General features: G+C 37.7%; 1 protein-coding gene across 3 annotated transcripts in view; it reads left to right on the top strand.

Annotated features, from left to right (window-relative positions):
* ATG4A (autophagy related 4A cysteine peptidase) overlaps nt 1–26,018 on the top strand; it is a 63,738-nt gene that overhangs the window by 1,649 nt on the left and 36,071 nt on the right. Inside the window, exon 1 of one of the 3 annotated variants that reach the window (XM_066249957.1) lies at nt 12,681–12,732. The exons of the other annotated variants lie outside the window; for them this stretch is intronic. The gene's annotated coding sequence lies outside the window, so the exon portion shown is untranslated. Of the gene's footprint in view, nt 1–12,680; nt 12,733–26,018 lie in introns of those variants that run through there. 3 annotated transcript variants of the gene reach the window in all.

Here is a 26,018-nt window from a genome sequence, read left to right as displayed (position 1 = left end):
ATCACTATTTCATTCTTTTTATTGCCAAGTAGTATTTCGTTTTATGGGTATAACACATTTTGTCTGTCTACTCAGTGGTTGATAGACATGCAAGTTGTTGCCAATTTTTGGCTATTGCGAGTAATGCTGTTAAGAACATTCGTGTGCAAGTCTTTGTGTAGACATATGTTTTCATTTTTCTTTGATATATGCCTAAGGCTAGAATTACTGGATCATGTGGCAAATTTGTGTTTAACTTAAGAAACTACAAAACTGTTTTCCAAATTGGAACCACTATTTTGCATTTCCACCAGCAATGTTCTTCACATCCTCACCAATATTTCTTTTTTTTATTATTTTATTGTTTTTATTTTTTTTACAAAGACAGAGAGAGAGAGAGAGAGTCAGAGAAAGGGGTAGACAGGGACAGACAGACAGGAACAGAGAGATGAGAAACATCAATCATTAGTTTTTTGTTGTGCATTGTAACACCTTAGTTGCTCATTGATTGCTTTCTCACATGTGCCTTGACTGTGGGCCTTCAGCAGACCGAGTAACCCCTTGCTTGAGCCAGCGACCTTGGGTCCAAGCTGGTGAGCTTTAGCTAAAATCAGATGAGCCCGCGCTCAAGCTGGCAACCTTGGGGTCTCAAACCTGGGTCCTTGGCATCCCAGTCCATGCTCTATCCACTGCGCCACCACCTGGTCAGGCCTCACCAATATTTCTTATCATCTATCTTTATTATCACCATTATAAATGTGTGTGAAATGATACCTCATTGTGGTTATAATTTGTATTTCCTTAATGGCTAATTATAATGAGCATTGTTTTGTGTGCTTTATTAGCCATTCAGTGCAGAATCTGTTCATATACTTTATTTTCCACTTTTAAATTGAGTTGTTGTCTTTTTATTATTGAATTGTAAGAATTATTCCTATATTCTGGATATAAGTCTCTGTCAGATGTATGAAATGTGTATATTTTCTCCCAGTCTGTTGATGTCTTTTCATTTTTTTAATGGTGTCTTTTGAAGTACAAATGAGTTGAATTTTGATGGGGTCCAATTTATAATTTTTTTCTGTTATGGACCTTGCTTTAGGTGTTGGACACTTTTTACAAGTGTGAAATTTAACAATTATTAGTACATTTTAGAGTTGTGTTACCATTACCACAATCTTAGGTAAAACTTTTCCTCACCCCAGAAGGAAACCTCCTGCCCGTTTTCAGTCAGTCCCCATTTCCAATCCCACCCTAGGCAATCACTCATCTCTTCTCTTTCTCTATGCATTTTCATTTCCTCGGCTTAGCTACATATGGAATGATACAAAATGTGGTATTTTGTGTCTGGCTTCTTTCACTTAGTGCATTGTTTTTGAAGTTTATCCAAATTTTAGTGTGTATCAGTATATTAGTTCTTTTTGTGGATGAATACTATTCCATTGTATAGCTATACACATTTTCTTTATCCATTCATCAGTTGATGGGCATTTGGTAGTTTCTACCTTTTATTTATTATGAATAATGCTGCTGTAAACATTCATGTACAAGTTTCTGTGCGGACATGTTTTCACTTCTCTTGGAACATATCTAGGAGTGGAATTGCTGGGCTATACACTAACTTTGTGTTTAACTTTCTGAGGAACTGCCGGATTCCTTAACAGAGTGATGGTACCATTTCCCCCTCCCACCAGCAGTGTGTGAGGGTTTGAATTTCTCCACATCTCTACCAACACTTGTCAATGTCTATCTTTTTTTTATTATTATTATTGCTATAGCCATTCTGGTGGCTGTGAAGTGATATCTCATTGTGATTTTGTTGCTTTGACTTGTGACAACATGGGAAGTGTATAAAGTATGAAGCATGTTGTCATCACTTGTGAAACAATGTTAGCTGTCGAAATGTCAACTACAGGGTAAGTTTCACATGTAAATGCTGTTTTGCCTTGTAATTTTAGGTTGACATAATTAAGAAACAATGTCAATTTTGCAGCAAAAGCTAATTTCCAGAGCCATTCAGCATTTGATAATAGTTGTTGAAGGAAGTTCCAACAGTTTAAAAATATCAAAGTCATTCCTACTTTACTGTACCATACCAAAGAACACACACACACACACACACACACACACACACAAAATGGACTTGATTTAACCTGCCATATGTAGTTTGCATGTAGAACAAGTGTCCTGTATGTGGTAGGAGTTCAATCAATATTTATCCAGTTGATTACAGAAGTACAGCAGGAATGTTGTGTGGTATTCACAAAGGATTGGGTATAGTAACATTTCACGATAATATTATATTTATATTAAGGAATTGGATTTGTTAGAAACAGCTGGAAAAACAACTCAAAAGTGCCTCACCTACTGAGCAACTTGTTTGGGTAATCTTTTATAGTGTGTTTTGCTTTTGTTTGTTTGTTTGTTTATATATTACACATTGGTTAAGTTTCAAATCTGAGATCCTTAAGTTCAAGGGTCAAGTACCCATTTAATTTTTTGAAAGTTTCAAGACAAATAGATCTGTAAGGGAGAAGGCCACTTCTCTTTGGTCTCTAGCCCCAGGCTTTGGAGGATTACTGTATCTATCAAGAGTCAAAGAGGGGCCCTGTTAAGGACTTACTCCGTTGCTGCTTATGCAAACCAAGTGTTCCCTATTGCCTTTTCTACTGGTCATCTAGATTCTAGGTCATAGAACAAGCTAAGATCATTTTTGCGGCTTGCCAAGTAATTCTAAGAATTGCTAACATGTATAGATCACATGTGTCAGATATTAGGCTTATTTCATTTGATCCTTCACAACAACCCTGTGAGATAGGTACTATTATCCTCATGTCCTCACCATTTTAAGATTGAGGTTACTGGTACAGAGTAGTGAAGGAGCATGCCTAAGCTCACACAATTTAGTAAAAGTTGGAGCTAAACTGAAAATGTGAGAATATATATACTATACCTCAAAGCCCTGGCATTTAACTACTAAAACATAGTGCTCAATATTGCCAAAGTTGAAATTCTGTATACATGCAAACCTCAGACAATGCAGTACTGATTCTAGTCAGAGCTCTTTGGGCTAACTCTGCCTGTGATTGTGATGAAATGACATGTTTTTCATGTTCTAAAACAATGCTGTCCAATAGAACTTTGTGTGATGATGGAAAAGTTTTGTATCTATGTTGTCCTAGTATGGTAGCCACTAGTCACACTGTGCACTTGAAATGTGTCTAGGCCTGACCAGGCGGTGGCACAGTGGATAGAGCATCAGACTGGGATACGGAGGACCCAGGTTTGAAACCCCGAGGTTGCCAGCTTGAGTGCAGGCCCATCTGGTTTGAGCAAGGCTCACCAGCTTGAGCCCAAGGTCACTGGCTTGAGCAAGGGGTCACTAGGTCTGCTGGAGCCCCCGGTCAAAGCACATATGAAAAAGCAATCAATGAACAACTAAGGTGCTGCAACGAAGAATTGATGCTTCTCATCTCTCTCTCTTCCTTTCTGTCTGTCCCTATCTGTCCCTCTCTCTGTCTCTGTCACACACAAAAATGTGTCTAGAAACTTAAATTTTAACTATTTAATTTTAATTATTTTAAATTTAAATAGCTTTATGTGGCTAGTGGTTATCATTTTGGACAGTGCAGAGGGAGGCAATTTTTATCCATTTGTTCCTTTCTAATTATCACTAGATATTTTACCCAGTGGAAATAATTTTTTGTATAGCACAACTGAGAAATGAATATATTCTATAGTGAAACTAACTTAAGGACACCTTACAACAGCATGTATGCAAATCGATTAACGAAATGACAGTCACAGGAATGGTTCTGGGTTATCCAAAATGAGACATCTACATTCTCACTAATTACAAACATTTGAACAGCTGGTCCAAAGACCCTGTGCAATTCATGATTCCTTGTATGCAGGTATAATTTGTTCATGTGGCCTTTTGCAAGCACTCCACAATTGCCAATTGCCTTGTTTAAGATGAGATGTTTTAATATGTGCCTCTAATATGTATTTTTTTATTTTTACTTACTTATTTAGAGAGGGAGAGATCTATTTGTTGTTCTACTTATTTATGCATTTATTGCTTGGTTCTTTTATGTACCCTGACTGAGGATCAAACATGCAACCTTGACATATCAGGACAACGCTCTATCCAATGGAGCTACCCAGACTGTGGTGTCAATATTTTTAAGCACCTGTTTTGTTGCTACAAATTAATGTCCTTGGTGTTGTATATCACTGGCCTACATAAAACATTCCTACTTGAAAGCTATCATTGCATAAAACTGGCATATTTTTATATGCTATTAAAATAAAACATTTTATTTACTTCCTGTGTTTTAGCTTTCATGCTGTTGTTTCTGAGCTATTTGTTTTAGAAGTGGTTTCATTTTTAACTTTTTATTATGAATAATAAAATATTAACAAGAAGTTGCAAAAATAGTGCTGAAAGGCTTCATATACTCTTCATCTGGCTTACCCCAATCATTATATTTCACATTATTATGATATGAAAGCCAGGAAATTGACACTGGAATGATGCATTTGCATTTCTGTGTTATTTATCAAATGTATAGATTTGTGTAACCATTACTGCAATCAGGATACGGAAATATTTCATTACTAGAAAGCTACCTTTTTATAGTCACACCCACCACTTAACCCCACCATTTATAAGCCCTGACAAATATTAATTTGTTCTCTATTTTGAGGTAATTTTGCCATTTTTGACAATTTGACTGACTTGTATTTTTTTCACTTAGCATAATGACCCTGAGATTTATCCAAGCTTATATATGTATCAATAGTCTGTTGTTGTTGTTTTAGTATTACTGAGAATTATTCCATGCTACAGATATACAATGAGTTGTTTAGTCATTCACCTATTAAGAGGCATTTGGGTTACTTCTAGTTTGGGGCTATTACAAATAAAACTCTTATGAACATTTGAGTATAGGTATTTTGTGTAGCTGTAAACTTTCAATTTCTCTGAGATAAATGCCCAAAGAGTGATTGCTAGGTCATATGGTTAATGTCTGTTTAAATTTTATAGAAACTGACAGACTATTTTTTCCAGAATGGCTATACCATTTTACATTTCCACCATCAATGTATGAGAGATTCAGTTTCTCTGCATCCTTATCATCATTGTCACTTTTTATTCATTTAGCCATACTGCTAGGTGCATAATAGTTTATTATGATTTTATTTTCATTCTTCTAATGGCTAATGATGGTCAACATCTTTTCATGTGTTTATTTGCCATCCATATACCCTCTTCAGTGATATCTCTTTATGTCCTTTGCCCATTTTCTAATTGCTTTGTTGTTGTTTTCTGTTGAGTTTTGAGAGTTCTTTATATATTCCAGATACAAGTTGGTGTTGTTGTTTTATTTTTTTGTCATATATGTAGGTAGTTTGCAAATATTCTCTTCCTGTCTATGACTTGTCTTTTCATCTCATTGGTAGAATTTTTCACAGAGCAGGAATATTTTTTTAGAGAGAGAGAGACAGGAAGGGGAAAGAGAGAGATAGAGAGGTGAGAGAATGAGAAGCATCAAATCATAGTTGCTTCACTTTAGTTGTTTATTGATTGTTTTTCGTACATGCCTTGACTGGAGGGCTCAAGCAGAACCAGTGACCCCTTGCTCAAGCGAGCGACTTTTGGGCTCATGCCAGCGACCTTGGCCTTCAAGCCAGCAACTTTTGGGCTTAAGCCAGCAACCATGGGATCATGTCAATGATACCACACTGAAACCAGTGACCCTTGCACTCAAGCCAATAAGCCTGTGCTCAAGGCAACCTCAGGGTTTCAGATCAGGGACCTCAATATTCCAGGTTAATGCTATGTTTACTGTGCCACCAGCAGTTAAGCAGTAATATTAAATTTTGATGATGTATAATTCATTGATTATTTTTTCTGTGGATTGTATTTTTCTTAAATCTTCACCAAACCCTTGGTGTCCAAGATTTTCTCAATGTTTTCATCTCAAAGTTTTATAGTTACATTGTACATTAAGGTCCATGATCTATTTCGAGGTAATATTTGTATATAGCATGAGTTTTAGGTTGAGGTTAATTTGTCAACTATGGATATACATTTGCTTCAGTTCCATTGAACTGCTTTTGTACTATAGTAAAGAATGAGTATGATGTACTTGTATAGGCCTATGTCTGTGTTCTCTATTCATCTATTTATTTGTCCCTGTGCCATACCACAGTCTTAATTACTATAAGCTCTATAATAAATATGCAAATCAAGTAGAATGATTCCTCCTAGTTTATTTTTTTCAATATTGTTTGTTTCTTTGCCTTTCGCTATACATTATATGATAAGCTTGCCTATTTCTAAAAAAATTATCTGGGATGTTGCTAGGAATTGTATTAGAACTGTATATCTATTTGGGGAGAACTGATATCTCTACTATGTTGAGTCTTCCAATCCATAAACAGGGTATCTCTCTGCATTTATTTAGATCTTTTACTTTTTTTATTAGTATTTGTTTTCAGCATTATGTACTTTTCAGATACAAGTTCTGTAGATGTTTTGTTAGAGTTATAATAACTTTCATTTTTCTGAGTGACTCTGAATGGTATTTTATTTTAAATTTTGGTTTGCTATATATAGTAGTATATAGTAATACAATTGATTTTTGTGTAATGCTCTCTGAAATGTTCCTGGATTTACTGATTAAGTTCTTTCTTTTTAGTCAATTTCTCTCTCTCTCTCTCTCTCTCTCTCTCTCTCTCTCTCTTTCTCTGTGTGTGTGTGTGTGTGTGAGAGAGAGAGAGGGACAGATAGGGATGACAGACAGGAAGGAAGAGAGATGAGAAGCATCAATTTTTCATTGAGACACCTTAGTTGTACATTGATTGCTTTCTCATATGTGCCTTGACCCCAGGGGGGTACAGCAGAGCAAGTTATCTCCTTGCTCAAGCCAGTGATCTTGGGCTTCAGGCCAGCAACCTTTGGGCTCAAGCCAGTGATCATGGGGTCATGTCTATGATCCCATGCTCAAGCCAGCAACCCCACGGTTAAGCTGGTGCTCCCACACTCAAGCCTGATGAGCCCGCACTCACGCCAGTGACCTTGGGGTTTCAAACCTGGGTCCTCTGCATCCCAGCCTGACACTCCATCCACTGTGCCACCACCTGGTCAGGCATTGGTCGATTTCTCAGGATTTTCTTTATAGACCACTTTGTCATCTGCAAATAGCGACAGTGATATTTCTTCATTTCTACTCTATATACCTTTTATTTCATTTTCTTCCCTTATTGTCCTGGCTAGGACTTCTAGTACTGTGCTGAATAGTAGTAGTGAAAGCTGAAAACTTGCCTATTCCAGATTTTAAGGGAGAAGCTGTCTTTTGGTATTAAGTATAAAGTTAGCTATACTTCTTTGATAAATATTCTTTTTAAAGTTGAGGCAGTTCTCCCTCAATTCCCACTATTCTGAGGACTTCTGTCATGAATGACTGGTGAAATTTTGTCAAATAGCTTTTTCTTTCTTAATTAATGTGATCATGTGATTTTTTTCTTATTTAGTCTATTAATATGTTGATTACCCTGTTTAATTTTCAAATATTGAACCAGCCTTGCATCCCTGCAATGAGTCCATTTGATCATAGTATATAAATTTGTTCATTGATTGCTAAATTATAATTTTTGGGGTTTTTTTTAGAAGTTAAACTTAATGGGGTGACCTTAGTCAATAAGAATACATAGGTTTCAGGTAAGCATCTGTATAGCATTTGAACTGTTGATTGCAAAATTGTAATTTTGCAAAATGATTGTTAAGGATTTTTGCATCTCTTTGTGAATGATACTGGTCTATAATTAATTTTTTGGTACTGTCTTTGCCTAATTTTGGTATCAATGAAATATTGGCCTTATTGGGAAGTATTCAGTTATATTTCCTGGGAAGAGTATAATATTGTTATTGATTCTCCTTTATGTTGTTGGAAAATTCTCTACTGTGAACTCATCTGTGCCTGAAGATTTCATTTTGGAGAATTTTAAAAGTACTGACTCATTCAGTGGATTGTCTTTTCATTTTGTTGATGGTTTTCTTTGCTGTGCAAAACCTTTTTAGTTTGATGTAGTACCATTAATTTTTTTTCTTTTGTTTCTCTTGCCTTGGGAGATCTTTCAGGAAAAAAATTTATATATATTATATATATGGCTACAAGAAATGTCCAAGGTTTTACTGTCTGTTTTCTCCTAGTATTTTTATGGTTTTGAGTCTAACATTTCAGTCTTTAATCCATTTCGAGTGTATAATCTTGTGTGTGGTCTAAGAAGGTGATCTAGTTTCATTTTTTTGCACATATCTGTCCAATTTTCCCAATACCATTTGTTGAATAGACTTTCTTTACCCCATTGTATGTTTTTGCCTCCTTTGTCAAATATTAATTGACTCTAACGGCTTGGGTTTATGTCTGGTCTCCTTATTCTGTTCCATTGATTTGTATACTTGTTTTTATGCTTGTGTCATGCTGTTTTGGTTACTATAACTTTGTAGTGTAATTTGATATCAGGTAACATGATTTCTCCAACATTTTTCTTCTTTCTCAGGATTGCAGTGGCTTTTGGCTTTTATACTTCCATGTATAGTTTTGGAACATTTGTTCTAGTTCTGAAAAATACACCATTGGTATATTGATAGGAGTTGTGTTGAATCTATAGATTGTTTTTGCTAGTATGGACATTTTAATGATGTTAATTCTTCTTATCCATGAGCATGGTATATGCTTCCACTTATTTATATCTTCTTCAATTTCTTTCTTCAGTGTCTTAAAATTTTTCTAGTACAGGTATTTTACATCTTTTGTTAAATTTATTCCTAGGGGCCCTGGCTGGTTGGCTCAGTGGTAGAGCGTCGGCCTAGCGTGCAGGAGTCCCGGGTTCGATTCCCGGCCAGGGAACACAGGAGAAGTGCCCATCTGCTTCTCCACCCCTCCCCCTCTCCTTCCTCTCTGTCTCTCTCTTCCCCTCCGGCAGCCTAGGCTCCATTGGAGCAAAGTTTGCCCGGGCGCTGAGGATGGCTCTGTGGCCTCTGCCTCAGGTGCTAGAATGGCTCTGGATGCAACAGAGCAATGGCCCAGATGGGCGGAGTATCGCCCCCTGGTGGGCATGCTGGGTGGATCCCAGTCGGGCGCATGCGGGAGTCTGTCTGACTGCCTCCCTGTTTCCAACTTCAGAAAAATACAAAAAAAAATTATTCCTAGGATTATTCTTTTTTTTTAATTTACAGAGAGAGAGAGAGAGACAGACAGACAGACAGACAAACAGGAATGGAGATGAGAAGCATCAATCATTAGTTTTTCGTTGCGACACCTTAGTTGTTCATTGATTGCTTTCTCATATCTGCCTTGACCATGGGGCTACAGCAGACAGAGTAACCCCTTGCTCGAGCCAGCGACCTTGTGTCCAAGCTGGTGAGCTCTGCTCAAACCAGATGAGCCCGCACTCAAGCTGGCGACCTCGGGGTCTCAAACCTGGGTCCTCTGCATTCCAGTCTGACGCTCTATCCACTATGCCACTGCCTGGTCAGGTTATTTTATTCTTTTTGATACAATTATGAATGGAATTGTTTTCTTAGTTTCCTTTTCTGATACTTCAGTATTGGTGTATAAAAGTACAATTTAGGGCTGGCTTTAGCTCAGTGATTCTTTTGAGTCAAGTTTGCTTGATAACTGTTTTCACTTGTGAGGATGGTTTGAGATCTGCAGGTGCCCTCCAGTTCTTTTTTAAAAATACAACTGATTTCTAGATATTTGTTAGGAAAACAGCTGGGTTATCTCGCTCACTTGTACTTTGCCTGTTTAGTGAGTGAGCACATGGCAGTGCCACGTATATAGTCTATGTAAGGCTATGGGTGCTTGCCCTGAGGGCATATTGCGGATCACTTGTCCACCACTATGAGTAGCCAGTTCTGCTGTTTATTCCCCCTACTGCCATGAGGAGCAGTTTTCTCTTGCCTGTTTGCTTGTCTTCCATTATGAGACTCTATTAAATGGGAATGGCTCAATACTTTTGACTCCTCAGTTTCTCTACCATCTTCCCGAATCCAATGTGGACCTGCCTGGCCTCAGCCACCGGCAATACAATATTTATTTTGTATCCTGCTACATTACTGAATTTCTAAGTTCTAGTAGTTTTTTGGTGGAATCTTCAGGATCTTTATATACAGTATCATGTCATCTGCAAATAATGGCAGTTTTACTTTTTCCTTGCCAATTTGGATGTGGAAAAGACATTGAACATTGTCAAATGCTTTTTCTGCATCTGTTGAGGTGATCATGTGATTCCCCCCCACCTTCATTCTGTAAATGTGATGTAGCACATTAATTGATTTACATATGTTGAGTTATCATTGTATCCCATGGATAAATCTCACTTGGTCATGGTATGTAATCTTTTTAATGTTCTGTTGAATTTGGTTTGCTAGTATTTCACTGATGATTTTTGCTTATATATTCATGGGGTTTATTGTCCTGTAGTTTTCTTTTCTTGTGTTGTCTTTTTCTGATTTTGTGTCAGTGTAGTATTGGCCTCACAAAATGATTTTGGAAGTATTCCCTTCTTTTCAGTTTTTTGAAAGGGTTTGAGAAGAATTGGCTTTTAAAACTTTTCAAAAATAATAAAATTAAATATTTAAATTAAGAATTAACTTTAAGGGTAAGATTTCCTACTTTTTTATGGCTGAGTGATATCCCATTGTGTAAATGTACCACAGCTTTTTTGTTCACTCATCTACTGATAGACACTTGGACTGCTTCCAAATCTTGGCTACTGTAAACCATGCTTCAGTGAACATAAGGGTGCGTGTGTTCTTTCAAATTTATGTTTTGGGTTTCTTCAGATAAATTCCCAGAAGTGGAATTACTGGGTCAATACAGTTCTATTTTTAATTTTTTGAAGTAACTCCATACGGCTTTCCACAGTGGCTGCACCTGGAGAGCATTATGCTAAGTGAAATAAGCCAGTCAGAGAAAGATAAGTACCATATGATTTCACTCATATGTGGAATCTAATGAACAAAATGAACTAACAAGCAAAACAAGAGACAGACTCATAGAGAGCAGGCTGACAGCTGTTGGGGGAGGGCTGGGGGTGGAGAGATTGAGTTAAAAAATAAAAACAGAGAAAAAGTTATGGACACGAACAACAGTGTGTGATTGTCAGGGGAGGGGGGGTGTAGAGGGAGGTGGAAGAGGGTACAGGGGGGATAAAATGGTGATGGACAGAGATTTGTCTTCAGGTGGTGAACACACAATACAATGTACAGATGATGTGTTGTAGAATTGTGCACCTGAAACCTGTATACTTTTGTTCACCAATGTCACCCCAATAAATTCAATATAAAGGAAAAAATAATTAACTTAAAGAATGAATTTAAGGTTATTTCTTTAAAAGAATTTGTCTATAAATGTTTGATAGAATCCACTAAGGAATTTATTTGGCTCTGGGCTTTTCTTTGTTGGTATGTTTTTGATTATTGATTATATCTCCTTAGTAGTTATGTTTCTCTTCAGTTTTTCTGTTTCTTCATGATCCAGTCTTGGTAAATTGCATATTTTTAGCAATTTATTTCTTTTAGGTTATCTAATTTGTTGACGTATAATTCTTTATATATAGTCTTTTATGAGTCATTTAATTTCTGTGGCATAAGTTATAATATCTCTTCTTTTGTTTCTGCTTTTATTTATGTGAGTATTCTCTTCTTACCTAATATAGATCACTTTTTTATTTAAAAAGACAACTGTTAGTGTTGTTAATTTTTTATTGTTTTTCTATTCTCTATTTCCTTTATTTCTGCTCTAATCTTAATTATTTCCTTCCTTCTACTAATTTTGGAGTGTGTTCTTTTTTTAGTTCCTTGAAGTATAATGTTGTAGTGTTTATTTGAGAACTTTCTTCTTCTTTAATGTAGGCATTTGACAGTGTAGACTTTCCTGTTAGTGCTGCTGTTGCTGCATTCCATAAGTTTTAGTATGTTGTGCGTTCATTTTCCTCTATTCAAGATATTTTTTAATTTCAATTTCGATTTCTTCTGTGACTGATTCGTTGTTCAAGTGTGTTTTTTTAATTTCCACATATTTGTGCATTTTCAAGCTTTTCTTCTGCCATTAATTTCTAGTTTCATTCCATTGTGGTTGGAAAATATCATTGGTATGATCTCACTCTTTTGAAATTTGTTAAGAATTGTTTTGTGACATAACATGTGATCTCTCCTGGAGACTGTTCTGTTTGCACTTGAGAAGAATGTGTATTCTGCTGCTATTGAGTAGAATGTTTTATATATGTTAGGCTCATTTGACCTACAGTATTGCTCAAGTGTCTTCTTTCCTTATTGATCTTCTGTCTGAATGGTCTATCCATTATTGAAAGTGAAGTGTTGTAATCCTCTACTATTATTGTGTTGCTGTCTCAGGGGCCACTAGGCATCCAATGTATGCCAGCTTCTTGTCAGCACCCAATTCATGTGAGACAGATACCAGTCCCTCAGGCAGCCCTCCAAAAAAAAAAATCAGAACACTGAATGCACGTTCCACTCCCCTTCTTCACCCTTGAGAGAGAAATCTCAAGTTGTGTACCTTTTGATTTCAGTGAGCCATGTGATGCCCAGTAAACTGCCCTCTGTTCTTTGTTTTTAGTGGTCCCCAGGCATCCAAACTATGTCAGTTCCATCAGTGCTCTGAGGTGAGACAGATAACATTTCCTTGGGCAGCCCTCTGAAAAGATGGAATGTTGGAGGTATGCTCCCCTCTTCACTGTTTCCCTGGAGTTGTGGCCTGGGGCATTCTCTCCGGGCACTAAGCTGTACCAGCTTGGGGGAGAGCTGACATAAGTAAAGTTAAATTGCTCTTACTTGTTCCAATGTGGCTGTTTTCAGCTTTTTGGTCACCTTGGGTTCTGTAACTTCCTAACTGGATTCTGGAAATCTTATACAGTTGTTTCCGTCCATATATTGTTGTGAAATTGGTATTTCTGTGGTGGGAAACAAGGGGTAAGACTTGATATTCTGTCATCTTGCTTGCATGCAACATATTTTGATATATTGTATTTTTGCTTTACTTCAGTGAAATGTTTTGGTTTTTTTTACTTCCTTTGAGACTTCCTCTTTGACCAATGGATTATTTAGAGACGTGTTGTATAATTTCCAAGTCAGATTGTCTTCTCTCTTTCAGTTATATATATCTACAATACATATAATATTTAAAAGATACTGGATATAATAATATCCAGTGTTTTTAACTGTGCTTATTGGGAAGAATAACGTGTGTCTATTCTATCTTTTCTTTTCTTTTTTTTTTTTCATTTTTCTGAAGCTGGAAACAGGGAGAGACAGTCAGACAGACTCCCGCATGCGCCAGACCAGGATCCCCTGGCATGCCCACCATGGGGGCGATGCTCTGCCCATCCTGGGCGTCGCCATGTTGTGAGCAGAGCCACTCTAGCGCCTGAGGCAGAGGCCACAGAGCCATCCCCAGCGCCTGGGCCATCTTTTGCTCCAGTGGAGCCTTGGCTGCGGGAGGGGAGGAGAGAGACAGAGAGGAAAGCGCGGCAGAGGGGTGGAGAAGCAAATGGGCGCTTCTCCTGTGTGCCCTGGCCGGGAATCGAACCCGGGTCCTCCGCACGCTAGGCCGACGCTCTACCGCTGAGCCAACCGGCCAGGACTCTATCTTTTCTTAGAATCAGAAGTTGTGTAAGTAGTTCCTTAAGAAAACATGAATGACATGTTAGTTATTGCCTTTCTCCAAGTAAGAGCCTAGTTAAGAAAAGACAAAGTCATTCTGACACCAACCCCCATAGGCATACTTATCTTTTTAAGCTTTTTTTTATTATGGTTAAAAAATTAACAAAATTTACCATCTTTACTGATTTTAAGTGTACAGTTCAGTGGTGATAAGTATTTCATGTTGTCATGAAATAGAGTTCCAGAACTTTTTCATCCTGTAAATCTAAGACTCCATACCCACTAAACAACAATTTACCTATTTCCTAGTCCCTGGTAACTACCATTCTACTTTCTGTTTCTATGAATTTGATTAAATATCTCATATAAGTAAAATCACATAGTATTTACCATTCAGTGACTGGCTTATTTTTATTAGCATAATGTCCTCATGTTTAATCCATGTTGTGTCATGTAACAGGATTTCCTTTTTTTTTTTTTTTTAGAAAGAGAGGGAGGGAGAGAGAGAGACAGGAACATTGAGCTGCTCCTGTATGTTTTCTGACTAGGGAATTGAACTGGCAACCTCTGTGCTCCAGGATGATGCTCCAACCAGCTAACTGGCCAGAGCTTAATTTTTATTGATTTTTAGAGAGACAAAGAGGGGAAGGGAGAGAGAGGGGAGGGGAAAGGGTAGCACTTGTTCCTCTCAATTGTGCACTTTTTGGTTGCTTCCAATGTGTCCCCTGACTGGGGATCGAACCTGCAACATTGTTGTTTCAGGATGACACTCTTAACCAACTGAACTAACCAGCCAAGGCTGATTTCCCTCTTTTTAAGACTAAATAATATTCTATTGTACTTATATATCACATTGTATTCATTCATTCATTGATGGGCATTTAAATGGATGAATTATTTCTACCTCTTGGCTACTAATTATTATACTGCTATCAACATGGGTGTTTAAGTATCTCTTTAAGACCCTGATTTTAATTCTTTTGGATATATACCCAGAAGTGCATTTGCTGGGTCATATGATAATTTTAATTTTTTGAGGCACCTCTATATGGTTTTTCCTAATATTTTCACCATTTTACATTCCTAGGAACAGTGTACTAGGTTTCCAGTTACTCCACTGCCTTAATAACACTTGCATTCTACAGCCATCCGAATGGGTGTAGGTTGAAGTTTTGATTTACATTTCCCTGATAAGTAGTGTTGTCAAGTATCTTATTACATGTTTGTTGGCCATTTGTATATCATCTTTGGAAACCTGTCTATTTAAGTCTTTTGTCAACTTTTAAAAATCAGGTTATTTTATTTTATTTTTTTTGTTTTTGAGTTCTAGGAGTTCATTATATATTCTAGATATTAAACCCTTATCACACACACATATTACTTACAAATATTTTATTCCATTCTATAGTTTGTCTTTTTACTCTCTTGATTGTGTTCTTTAATGCACAAAAGTTTAAAGTTTGATGCTATTCCATTTGCCTATTTTTTCAGTTGTTACTTGTCCTTTTGGTGTCATAGCCAATAAATTATTGCTACATATAGTTTCATGAAATTTTTCCCCCATGTTTTCATCTAGACATTTTATAGTTTTAGATCTTATGTTTAGGTCTTTAATCCAATCTCAGTTAATTTTTGTATATGGTATATGATAAGGGTCCAACTTCATTCTTTTGCATGTGGATATCCAGTTTTCTAGCACCATTTGTTGAAGAGACTGTCATTTTCACATTACGTGGTCTTGGCACCCTTGCCAAAGAAAACTTGACCACATATGCAAGATTTTTTTTGTTCTGTTTGTTCTTTTATTTAGTGAGAGGAGGGGAGGTAGAGATAGACTCTCGCATGTGCCCCGACTGGGATCTACCTAGCAAACCCACTAGGGGGAGATGCTCTGCCCATCTGGGGCCCTTGCTCCGTTACAACGGGAGCCATTTTTTTAGCACTTGAGGCGGAGGCCATGAAGCCATCCTTAGTGGCTAGGGCAGGCATGGCCAACAGTTTGTTTTTGCCCCTGGGCCAGATTAGAAAGAAAACTTTTTTCACAGGCCAGACGAAATATTAAAATTAAAAAATGTTAAATACAAAAACAATTTGTTTAAGTAAACAAAATTTTATTATGTAATTTGTTTATGAATAAATGTAAGTAAGTGAAAAAACTTTAATATACAATATTATTAAAATAAAAATATTTTAATAAAATATAATTACATACCTTATAAAAATATCCAAACTGTATCACAATCAATCAAAACAATATTTAATTAATAGAATGAGCTTGAAGAGGTTATATCATAAATAAAACAATTATTTCGTTTACAAACAGCCTGAATAGGTTTTCAGTTATCAACTGCAGCTATTGTCTATGCTACAATGCCACTTGATTCAGCAAACTTGACCACAAAAAAAACGAATTGTTTGACCTTGGGTGGGCACTGGCAAACTCCGCCTAAGAGAATGTGGGTTTCACATTGCTGCTAAATGTCAAACAGTTCATATTGAGTACAGACGAGTACAAAAGTTGTAAATCTTTTTTTTTTTTTTTTTTTTTTTTTTTGTCCTGACAGGGTATTTCTTTATTATTTTTTTTTTTTTTCAAATCTGTAAATATTTTTTTTTTATTTTTTTTTTTATTTTTTATTTTTTTTTATAATTTTATTTTTTTAATGGGGTGACATCAATAAATCAGGATACATATATTCAAAGATAACAAGTCCAGGTTATCTTGTCGTTCAATTATGTTGCATACCCACCACCCAAAGTCAGATTGTCCTCTGTCACCTTCTATCTTGTTTTCTTTGTGCCCCTCCCACCCCCTATCCCTCTCCCATTCCCCCCTCCCCCCCCGTAACCACCACACTCTTATCAATGTCTCTTAGTTTCACTATTATGTCCCACCTACGTATGGAATAATACAGTTCCTGTTTTTTTCTGATTTACTTATTTCGCTTCGTATCATGTTATCAAGATCCCACCATTTTGCTGTAAATGTTCCGATGTCATCATTTCTTATGGCTGAGTAGTATTCCATAGTGTATATGTGCCACATCTTCTTTATCCAGTCATCTATTGATGGGCTTTTTGGTTGTTTCCATGTCCTGGCCACTGTGAACAATGCTGCAATGAACATGGGGCTGCATGTGTCTTTACGTATCAATGTTTCTGAGTTTTGGGGATATATACCCAGTAGAGGGATTGCTGGGTCATAAGGTAGTTCTATTTTCAGTTTTTTGAGGAACCACCATACTTTCTTCCATAATGGTTGTACTACTTTACATTCCCACCAACAGTGTATGAGGGTTCCTTTTTCTCCACAGCCTCTCCAACATTTGCTATTACCTGACTTGCTAATAACAGCTAATCGAACAGGTGTGAGGTGGTATCTCATTGCCGTTTTGATTTGCATTTCTCTAATAGCTAAAGAAGATGAGCATCTTTTCATATATCTGTTGGCCATTTGTATTTCTTCCTGGGAGAAGTGTCTATTCATATCCTCTTCCCATTTTTTTATTGGATTGTTTGTTTGTTTGTTGTTGAGTTTTATGAGTTCTTTGTATATTTTGGATATTAGGCCCTTATCTGAGCTGTTGTTTGAAAATATCATTTCCCATTTAGTTGGCTTTCTGTTTATTTTGTTATCAGTTTCCCTTGCTGAGCAAAAACTTCTTAGTCTGATGTAGTCCCATTCATTAATTTTTGCCTTCACTTCTCTTGCCATTGGAGTCAAATTCATAAAATGCTCTTTAAAACCCAGGTCCATGAGTTGAGTACCTATGTCTTCTTCTATGTACTTAATTGTTTCATGTCTTATGTTTAGATCTTTGATCCATTTTGAGTTAATTTTTGTACAGGGGGAGAGACTGTAGTCCAGTTTCATTCTTTTTTAGTGAGAGTAGGTAAGATACAGAGACAGACTCCTACAAGCACCTCAACTGGGAAAGACCTGGCAACCCCTGTTTGGAGCTGACGCTCTGCCCACCTAGGACCGCTGGCATCCAAGCTATTTTTAGCACCTGAGGTGGAGGCTCCATGGAGCCATACTCAGAGCCCAGGGCCCATGCGCTCGAACCAGTTGAGCCATGGCTGAAGGAGGGGAAGAGAGAGGGAGAGAGAGAGAGAGAGAAAGGGGGAGAGGGAGGGTTGGAGAAGCAGATGGTCACTTTTCTTTTTTTCTTTTTTATTTTTTTTTTACCTCTCTGAAGCTGGAAACGGGGAGAGACAGTCAGACGCCCGCATGTGCCTGACCGGGATCCACCCGGCACGCCCACCAGGGGGCGACGCTCTGCCCACCAGGGGGCAATGCTCTGCTCCTCCGCGGCGTCGCTCTTTTGCGACCAGAGCCACTCCAGTGCCTGTGGCAGAGGCCAAGGAGCCATCCCCAGCACCCGGGCCATCCTTGCTCCAATGGAGCCTCGCTGCGGGAGGGGAAGAGAAAGACAGAGAGGAAGGAGAGTGGGAGGGGTGGAGAAGCAGATGGGCACCTCTCCTGTGTGCCCTGGCCGGGAATCGAACCCCGGACCTCTGCACACCAGGCTGACGCTCTACCACTGAGCCAACCGGCCAGGGCCAGATGGTCACTTTTCTTGTGTGCCCTGACAGGGAATCGAACCTGGGACATCCACACACCAGGCTCTACTGCTGAACCAACTGACCAGGACCTCATCTCCTTTCTCTGACTTCCTATAACACTTTTGTCTACTGTACAAATCAACATTTATCTTGTCTTACCAAGTAGAGTAAAACCTTAGTTATCTCTTTCTTGGAATAATACATTTTTAATAATCAAGTTTTCCAAATGGCGCATTATTTCCTCTATTTAAGCACCAAAGGCTTTTAGCATTTTATCTATCCTGAATGGAATTATCTCACCCCCAAAAAATCAAACAAACAGTCTAGTCCTCTGGCATCTTATGCAGCATTTATGGACATAATTTTACCTTTTTGAATAAGGATCATGATTATGACCATCTGTTGTTATATTATGGTATAATACTGTGGTGTTCTAAGGCCTATAGAAATGATTTAATATTTGCCCCTGTACTAATTGGTTTCAGACCATCTAGTCTTTGTGTATGTGTGTGTGAATCCACTTTAGTTTTTAGGATTTTCTTGTCAGTTGGCCCTTCTTGCTGCTGTCAATCTACTTTTGTAACATCAGTTACCATTCCTTATCTCAGTAGGCTCAACAGAGACTTTTTAGCTGGGATTTGATGCCTGAAGGTAATGTTTCTCAAGGATCTTGAGAGGTTATAGATTTATCTTCTCCAGTCTGTTTTGTTTGTTTATCTGCAGGCTACTCTAGTTTTGAGAGATTCCCAATGGGACTACAAACAAAATCACCAGGAAAAGGAACCACTGGGGCTCTTGAAATCAAATGATTCTAATTTTTCTTTCTGTCAAGCTCTTCTAACATTTTGTGGCTCTCTAATAGGGCTTTTCTGCTGGGTCCTTTGGAGAGAATAGTTGGTGACAGGAAGCATTTTGAGGCAATTCTCGCCTATATCACTTCTCATCAGAGAAACGAAATTGAAAAGTTGACACAAGAAAAGACACCTTCCATTCAGGGCTCTCTGTCGATGAGTTCAGGGTGAGGAGTATTTTTAAATTTTGTTATAGTTCTCATGATGGATAGCAGTGAGTAGTAGAAATGGGAGCAGCCTTCAGGGGCAGTTACTGTAAAAGTCATAATGCAGAGGGGAAGATGTTGGTACAAAAGCAGTTCAAAGTTCTAGAAGTGTGAACTGAATATAATGGATATTACATAGCTAGAGATACGTCTAAAAGTCATTGGGAAAAACAAGCAAGGAGTTATTAATTCTATTTTTCTGTATGCAACTGTTTTTAATATTTATCATAGTGGAATTATTTCAACTTTTCAGTGATGTTAGAACTTGAATATAATTCCTGATCCTGACTCTCTGGTTAAATGTAAGTTGTACAACTAAAGTACAAGTTTTGAAATTTAAGTACATTTTCTGTTGGCCACACCCAGGCACAAATTCTAATTAAACACTTAGCTTTGGGGATAGTAACACTTCTTTAAAGTTTACAAAGCACTTTCACATCCATTCTCTGATGTGATCCTCACTATAGCCCTGTGGGGAAGGTATTATCTCCATTTTATGGATAAGAAAAGGGAATCTTAGCTTAAAGACTGGCCCAAGTTGACTTGGTTACTAAACGACAGAGCATAAATAGAAGTCAGCTTTTGTGGTTCTTAAGCCAGCGTTGGTCTTCAGTCTACTGTGCTTCTTCCATTGAGATTTGGGGAACAAATTCAATATATTTCTCTGATGAACACCAGCTAATGCTATAGAAGAAAAGAAATATTAATAAATTTGTGAGTGTATAATCAAAGTGAGCCTGTAAAAAATGATAGCACTTTGGAATGCTATAAGTTGAAAAATCCAAATAATTAGCATTATAGCTAAATAATATTTGAATCTCCACACATTTGAAGTGTGTATATATGGGGAGATGAAATAAGTTCCCTACTCCTGATATCTCCACTCCTGATAACAAAAGATTACTTTGTCGTTAGCATAATTTTGATCTGTACTGCCAACCTGTACCAGTAATAAATCCAATATGGAGACCTACCCTTTTCTTTTTTCTTGAATTGAGGTATTCCTTATAGACAGTAAACTGCACAAACCTTAACTGTATAGCTCAATGAAATTTTGTATACGTGTAACCTTCACCCAAATAAAGATATAGAAATGTTTCTGGTTCCCCAGAAGGTTCCCCCTTGCCTCCTCTGAGTCACACACCCTTCCAAGGGTAACAACTATTCTGACCACTATCATCATAGATTAGTTTGACATGATTTCAAACTTTCTATAAATAGAATCATACCTTGTATATGACTTCTTTTGTTTGACATCTCTATGAAATTCATCCATGGTTTGTATATAGTATTAGTTTTTTGTTGTTGTTGTGTGCCAGTTCCATGTATGATTCCCCACAATTTATCCATTGCCCGGTCTTAGTTTAAGCTGCTGTGGCAAAATTTCATAGACTACATGGCTTAAATAAATATTTATTTCTCACATTTCTGTAGTCTGAGAAGCCCAGGGTCATGGCACTAGGAAATTTGGTGTCTGGTGAGGTTTCTCTTTCTGGTTTTCAGACAGCCATCTTATTACTGTGTCCTCACATGCTGGAGAAAGATCATCCATCTGGTGTCTCTTCTTATTAGTGCACTAATCCCATTCATAAGGGCTCCACCTTCATGACCTAATGACCTTCCAAAGGCCCCACCCCCAAATTCCACTATATTGGAGATTAGGGCTTCAAAATAAGAATTTTAAGAAAACACAATGGTCTCCATCTATCATGGGGGTTAGGTTCCAGAAACCCCTGATATAGGCGAAAATCAGTGAAGTAGCCACCTTATATTTATTTTATTATTTATATATATTCTAAGGCTTTATAAACCACCTTATATTTATTTTATTATTTATATATATTCTAAGGCTTTATAAACCCTCTCCACACTCTTATAATCCTTTCCCACACTTATTTTGATTATTTTACTGCAAAAATAATTAAAATAATAAATATCTAAAAATACCTATGCACCACAAAATCCCTTGATATAGTGAAAAATCTGCGATACAAAATTAGATATGTACAATTTAAAACTCCACGATTCAGGGAGGACGTGAAAAGTAAACCGTGATATGGCCAGGGTGTATAAACATTCAGTCTGTAGCACCCCGTTGATAGAAAGTTGGATTATTTATAGGTTTTGGATAGTATTGAATAAAGCTGCTGTAAACATTTTTGGCCATATCTTTTGATGGATGTGAACACTTATTTTTATTGGATATAAACATAGGAATGTAATTGCTAGAGTAGGTAGAATAAAAAGACATTTTTAACTGAGAATTAATTTAACTTAAGATAATTTAACTTAGTATTAATGAAAGAACTCATGGCTGGGTTTCTTATAAGAAAACCCACTTTATGAAGGGCCGTACTTGGAGATGAAAATGGGTCTCGGCTTTGTTTAGCAGATCAGGATTCTTTGGCTGCCAGATATTAGAGAACAATTTTGCTATGGTTGTTGGGTTGAGTCTTTCATGCTTGTGGCTAGATAGATATTTATTTTCCCGGTGTCTGGGACATAGAGTGCATGTCAGGGCTGAGGAGCCATTTTATTGCAAGCTGTACCTTTTTTGGGATGGGGTCAAATTGTCTTTTCTTGGACAATTTTTCTCAAATGATCATAAAATAACATTGGAAAATGAAGTTCACTTTGCAGAAATTTGTCTTAGGATTAAATTGGAATACATCTTTTGTTTTGAAAGTGAAGATACACATGCTATTTTATGTTACCCAAAACTTAACTCTGGCAGTATAATTTTACATTACATCAAAGGTAAAGAATTTTTAAACATCATATGTCTGCTGGCAACATTTACTAATGAAGTGTGATATTGAAATGGTATGGGGAAAATTCCTGCGGTCTGGGAGACGGGTGAGGTGGATATAAACAGAGGAGAAAACTGGGAACGTGATCCAGTGAAGGATACTGTTCCTGTAAAAGATGCAGAATTTTTCCTGTTAGATTTACTAATATGCATGCCACAAGACAGAGACCCACCTTTAACCCTTCCTTGATAAAGGTGGTTACTTCAGGTTGTTGATTTTTTAACAGAATTTAATTTGATAAGGAAGCCTTGGCCAGTTGGCTCAGGGGTAGAGCATCAACCCAATGTGTTGAAGTCCCAGGTTCGATTCCCAGTCAGGTCACCTAGGAGAAGTGACCATCTGCTTCTCCACCCCTCCCCCTCTCCCTTTTCTCTCTCTCTCTCTTTCCCCCTCTTTCTCTATTTCTTCTCTTGCAGCCATGGCTCGATTGGTACAGCGAGTTGGCCCGCAGTGCTGAGGGTGGCTCCATGACATCCACCTCAGGCGGTAAAATATATAACTCAGTTGCTCTGCAACCGATGAGCGGCCCCAGATGGGCAGAGTATTGCCAGGTAGGGGGCTTGTGGGGTGGATCCCAGTTGGGGGGCATGTGGGAGACTGTCTCCCTGCCTCCCACCTCTCATGAAATAAACAAACAAACAAACAAGCAAACTGATAACGAAAGTAAAAAAAAGAGCGGCTAGGATTTGCATTACAGATGATTCCTTGTAGCATCACTTCTGTTCTGCAAATGGTGGAATAAATACCTAGTATTCTCGGATGTATTTGAAACCCACTGGGGCTACATGAAGCTTGGGTTACTAAAGCTTCCTAGGCCAGCACCTTCTAGCCCTTCCTCACCTTGACAGTCTCCATGCGGCATCACTATTCCATAGTCTCTCAGCACTCGGTGTTTTGGTACACGCTTCTTCTCTGCCAGGAATGTCCTTCCCCTGTACAATTTACTTAGCTCTCATCCTTTAAGACTAAGTCCTACCATCACCTTTCTTCCCAAAGCCGCCTCTGTACCCCAAGCTGGCTTAGGCGACTGTCTTCTGGGCTCCCTTAGCCCCTTGTGCATACCGATGCTGACCATACCATATCAAAATGAACTCCCTAGGCTTCAAATTGCTTAAGATCTGTTGTTGTCCTATCATAGTGCTATTCATACAGTGGGCACTCAGTAAAGGATCATTAGGTTGGTATTTGGATGGATATATAAACCAGCTTTTAGATTTTGTCAGTTTGCCCATTCATTCCATACATATTAAGGGATGACATATGACAGGGCACTGTGATCAGAGCTGTGAGGGGTATGGAGATGAACAGGACATGGACTAAGACGGTAGTTTATTCCAAAAGCAGAGAGATGACATGCCTGCAAGTAACAATAATCTGAAGTACAAAGTGCCTAGTGCTATAAAAGAGATATAAATAAAGAACTATAGAGGCTTAGAAGAAGGAGCAAGTACTAAATTGAGGAAGAAGTATTCATAGAGAAGGTGGCAGTTGAGGTAGGATAAGAGCAAGCTGGACATGAATGAGTAAAGAGCCACTGGTGTGTCCTGTGGTTTATTTTGGCTGAAAAGAATAGATCTCATGATGGAGTAATGAACAGTGGGGAACAACCAGAAATGAAGGAAGTGGCCATATTGGAGAGGGCCTTAAATGCCAGGCTGATGAGTTTGTATTTGATTCTTATCAGTTAGAGCAATCTTGGAAACTATGGAAGTTTTTGACATGGGTGGAGAGATCCTTTAAGAGTGTGATAATGGCGTATTTTCATATTTTCTTAGTAAATCATTATTAACTAATTAATTGTTAAACTGATAGTTACTTTAACTAAATAATGTGGAAAAACTTCAAGGTCTATGGCTCCTTGACCTTTCTGCACTAGTCCTTCCTCACTGGAAATATTAGATGAGGTAAGAAATCATATGACCAATTAGTTCTGAGAAATTAAAATTAAAATTGACAGAGGAAAGAAACACTAGCAAGACAGAAATGGCTCATAAAAATGCATAGACATGTAAAGTGTTTGCTTAGGAACCCTGTCCAAAACATTGCCTTCAGCTGTCTGGAAAAATCCAGACACAGTATATGAATTATATTGTTAACATTTATTCCTTTGGTGCATTTTAGATCATTTCCAGTTAAAAATAACTATACTGTTCTAACCTCAGACTGTCGACTCTTACTCTCCCCTTTAAACAGTGAGTGCTACATTGTCAGTTTGTTTTATATGATGTTATATAACCAGAGCATCTGGTTTCTTGCTGCCTTAGGCAGGTCTTCAACACTTCATGGCTAGATTTTTACAACTTTCTCATTGTTTCCCTATCTCTAGTGCCTCAAATCTAGCTGTATGACCCTGGGCAAGTCCTATAACCATTCTGAGACTCTGTTCCCTAAACTTTCAAATGGAAGTTATGATTCTTGCCCTCGACTGGCTGGCTTTCTACCCTCTATAACAGGGGTCCCCAAACTACGGCCCTCGGGCCACATGCGGCCCCCTGAGGCCATTTATCCGGCCCCCACCGCACTTCCGGAAGGGGTACCTCTTTCATTGGTGGTCAGTGAAAGGAGCACATTGACCATCTCATTAGCCAAAAGCAGGCCCATAGTTCCCATTGAAATACTGGTCAGTTTCTTTTTTTTATTTATTTATTTTTTATTTTTTTAAATCTTTTTTTTTTAATTTTATTTATTCATTTTTAGAGAGGAGAGAGAGAGGGAGAGAGAGAAACAGAGAGGGAGAGAGAGAGGAGGGGGGAGGAGCTGGAAAGCATCAACTCCCATATGTGCCTTGACCAGGCAAGCCCAGGGTTTCGAACCGGCGACCTCAGCATTTCCAGGTCGACGCTTTATCCACTGCGCCACCACAGGTCAGGCCTGGTCAGTTTCTTGATTTAAATTTACTTGTTTTTTTTTATTTTAAATATTGTATTTGTTCCCGTTTTGTTTTTTTACTTTAAAATAAGATATGTGCAGTGTGCATAGGGATTTGTTCATAGTTTTTTTTATAGTCCAGCCCTTCAACGGTCTGAGGGACAGTGAACTGGCCCCCTGTGTAAAAAGTTTGGGGACCCCTGCTCTATAATCTAGTCCCAAACTATTTCTGTAATCTCATTTCTCGATATTTTTCAGAATCTACTCCTCTTCTCTGACACACACACATACTTAAGGTGTTATCCTCATCTGGAATATTCTCCCTCTTATCTCTGCTCATCCAAATCCAAACAATAATTTAAGGACCAGTTGAAATCCTACATCCTCCTTGAAATCTTCCCTGATGACTCCCATGCTCAATGATTTCCACCTTTGCTGAATTTTGACAGCATTTAGTTATTATCAACATTTGCTTATATGTTTCCTTTTATTTTAAACTCTTTCACTTACCCAAAGTTCATGTATTTACCTGGGCTATGATTTTATGCTTTTGTACGTTCATTCAACATTTCATGAATGTTTATGAGGATGTTTCCTCTGTATTCCTCCCAGGACCAAATATGGAACTTAACACATTGTTGACTGGCAGTTTTACGCAGAAGTTATCTCGTGTCACTGGCTATTTTTTTTTTTGTAATTGAGTATGAAAGTGAAACGATCAAAATAAACTTCAGTATACTTTATTTATATATAATGATTTAAATGAAGTTTTGTACATATCTGCTACATATTATATTTTATACATATTATATATTTTAGTAAATTTTTTTTGGTGTGGTATACTGTATAGCAATCACCTACATGTAATGGTTCATGACAGGTTTTGCAAATATATCTGGTTTCACTGCGCTTTCCTTTTGAAACACACTTTACACATTTCTAGTTGGATTGAACATGACAAAGAAAGATTTTAAAATATCCTCGATACCTATGTTGTTCAAACTGTGAGCGGTTAGAAGATAGTCCAAGTTTAGACGGCGTG

This window comes from Saccopteryx bilineata, chromosome X (genome assembly GCF_036850765.1).
Source record: "Saccopteryx bilineata isolate mSacBil1 chromosome X, mSacBil1_pri_phased_curated, whole genome shotgun sequence".
NCBI classification, from domain to species: Eukaryota; Metazoa; Chordata; class Mammalia; order Chiroptera; family Emballonuridae; genus Saccopteryx; species Saccopteryx bilineata.
This window is presented reverse-complemented; position numbering and strand designations above follow the sequence as displayed.